Genomic DNA, 3,209 nt, shown 5'->3' on the forward strand with positions numbered 1-3,209 from the left:
AGGGGGGAGGGTTAGGGTGTAGGAAGGGGGTTGGAAACGGCTGCAGAGTGCAATGCGCCAAGATTACGACTAATCTGCGCCCGAGACTGGTCGGAAGCGTAGTTTCTGTAACTTACATCGCTTAAAGCGTCAGCTCGTTCAACCCTCAAACTCCTCGTCGCCATTCCCGCCCGCGCACAGTTTCCCTCTCCCATAATATCGTCCCCCTTTATACCTGTTTTCTCTCTATCCCTTCCTCTCTTTCTCCGTCTATAACCACTCTTGCATTAGCGAGGACTGATTCCCTTGGGAAAATTGCGTTCTCGAAACTGGAAAGTTTAACGTGCCACGGACTTGCCAGGGACTTTACTATCCACGGGTCTACCAGGAAAACTTTATTCTTTCCGTTACCTGCAGCCTCGAGAAACGAACAACGCCTCTCCTCCTCTCCTCTTTTCCTCTTCCCGACACGGTAAGGCGATTCCATAGGATTTATTATTTACGCGTCGACGTTGCAACTCTTCTTCGAAAACCGGGATAGTTGGTTCGTGCATTACAGAGAGGGTGTGAGTGAGTAAGAGAGAGAGAGAGAGTGTGTCTGTGTGAGAGAAAGAGAGAGAGAGAGAGAGACGGATAAAGGCAACCGAGCGAGGCTTATATGCGGCCGAACGATGAGATTCAATTGACTGGAGCCTCCTGGTACTAACAGCTGGCATTAATCACCGAGAGATCGTCGATATAATGCACGCGTGTTCCGTGGATAACGTGCACTGGCTGGGGTGGCTCGTACTTTCGGACACGCGAGGGTTTCCCGTTCGTTATCGCGATACCAATATTCGCACTCTCTTCACGCACGTCTCGTGTGTACACCGTGTATACCAATTGACGGCTGCTTCCCTTTTCACGTGGCCGTGATCCCCTCGATCACTCGTACGCCGATGATGTCTGAAGTGGCGGCATCGCGCACGCGAGCTCCATCGGCAGTCCGAGAGAGGAATTTCAGGAGCAATTCGCGTGTCCATCGCTCGAAGTCCTTATAACACGTTACTCTTATCGTTCTTGCATTTCTCCTATCAATCGAACATTTTTCCAGATGTCTTTTTCTTTTAGATTGCACGATTTAGAACTTGTAATTTACATGGCTATCAATTTTCGACTGTCGTTGATGCTTATACATATAAACAGTACAAGTACATATATGTACACGAGATTGTGCGGAGAATCGGTAACGAGAATTAGGGAAGATTCAACTAGAATCATCAGACTATCGTTCTTAACTTCGCAAGTTTTTTCTCGAACGATGTTTCGCTCCTTTTAATAACGAACTCCTTCGAACAGATCTTACGGGCTTCTAGACTATTTATCTAATTTCTCTTTCGAATAAGTTCGTAATAAAAGATTACAATAAATATTAACGAGTACAAAGAAGTCTATTTTATGGACGAATGTTGGATGTCTCGTGTTAGTCCTCCTCAAGGTAGTATTTATTCGAACGTTTCATTATTTGATAGAAATTTATACTAAAAATACTAGGGATTTCTCGAACAGCCCGATACGATCCCGATATGATCGAGTGCTTTACCATCTGTTCGGAGAACGATTATCGGTACGATCCGATGGGATCGATGTATCCAGGTGCACGCTAGGAGAGTGCAAAGGTCAAGCGAGAGAAAATGTAAAGAAAAGAGAAGAAAGAGAGACAGGTAAAGAGACACGACCGAAGAGAGAAATTTGCGGGATCGTAGATGTAGAGACACGGCGGGGCGCGCTGTAAATTACAAGCGGAGCGCCAAACCGCTATGGTCTTCTCTCGGTGGCGCAGGGGTGTCTAGACGTATAGATAATACCGAGTTTGTGCGGGGGCAGACGCAACCTAGACGGTCCCTGGTTCATCCAGCCACCCGAACCAGCCAACCAACCAGCCAGCCAGCCAGCCAACCAGGCTAGGCTAGACACATCGACCATGCTCCGTTTCCCTCGTTTGCCTCTTACTCTCTCTTCCTCTTCCTATTCTCTGTATACTCGCTCTCTGTCCCATTCTGGTAGCCAGCACCGTCGTTTTCACCTATATACTGTCACGGTCTTCGTCGCACCCGGCCATCTGTGAGCATACCTATATGCCAGCAACCGGATTTCCCATCGTTCTCGTCGCACCGGCTCACGAACGCGAGCTTCCTCTCGCATTCGCCGCGAAAGGCAAGAGATGCAAATACTCAATAGCATCGCCCTGCTGGATCCGAGATCCCATTGGCAGCGATCGTGACGTGGATGACGCACCGAGTCTGTTTCTACGTCTTCGTCTCACCTTCGAGACTTCCTCGCACACCCAGCCGAGGTGTTACCTCGCGACCTCGGAATTGTTTCCGCTCGCGAACGTTCCTCGCGATGTTCCGTCGTACTTGGCTGAAAATTTACCTTGCTTTCGGCTGACAGCCTTCCATTTGCTATTTGATGTGTTGCGGGAATTCTAATGGCTGATGTAGAGGTAGCTGAAGAAATTGCGATTCCAATGGCGCCGGAGATTTAGAGTCTTTGGTTACGACGCTGTCGGTGATTTGTGGCTGACGGAGATAAAGATTTGGTTTTCTGCGCTGGGAAAGTGAAACGATAGATATAAATTACGATAACGGTGCTGGTTACGCAATTTTATTCCCCCTTTGATACTTTGTTTCGATAATTGTTGATAGTCACTTCGCAAACTATATAGCCGGTGAATATTTCTTGATAAAAGAGGCATACGATTAATAGCGTGGACGATTTACTAAAACTAAAACTATTTCTTCGAACATTTCGAAATATCATTTTTAGAATTGTTTCCCTGATACAATAGAAAACTGTGATATATCGAAGCTGTTATTTGAAATGACTGTCTATGTACGATCTATAATACAGTATAATTTAATACTTTCTGTTTTTCTATGAGCAACGACGGACACTAGAAACGTCCGCTTCGATCAGCACTGGCTTTCACGGGGAATTAAGGATACACTCGATCCCCCGCGGTGTCCGTTTCAGGATCTTCCTATATCGTTTCGCCAGTAGACCAGGCCTCGATGCCGGTCCGCCCGCCCCCGCCGTTTTAATCGGCCGACTGCAATGTATAAATCCCCGTTAAATAATACGGTAGTTAACAGTGCCATTAAGCCGTTCGAGATACCGCAAAACCGGTAGGGTGCTCTTCGCTGTACGCGCCAAGTCCGTATTTATCGGCAGCCGACGCGCCACCACCG

General features: G+C 47.4%; 1 protein-coding gene across 1 annotated transcript in view; it reads right to left on the reverse strand.

Moving 5' to 3' along the window:
• The window catches only part of LOC100741977, a 3,306-nt gene extending 2,047 nt beyond the window's left edge, over nt 1–1,259 (reverse strand). The window contains exon 1 of the transcript XR_004461599.1: nt 117–1,259. The gene's annotated coding sequence lies outside the window, so the exon portion shown is untranslated. The remainder of the gene's footprint in view (nt 1–116) is intronic.
• Between the last annotated feature and the right edge of the window lie 1,950 nt (nt 1,260–3,209).

Source organism: Bombus impatiens, unplaced genomic scaffold (assembly GCF_000188095.3).
Source record: "Bombus impatiens unplaced genomic scaffold, BIMP_2.2 scf_0311, whole genome shotgun sequence".
In the NCBI taxonomy this organism is placed as follows: Eukaryota; Metazoa; Arthropoda; class Insecta; order Hymenoptera; family Apidae; genus Bombus; species Bombus impatiens.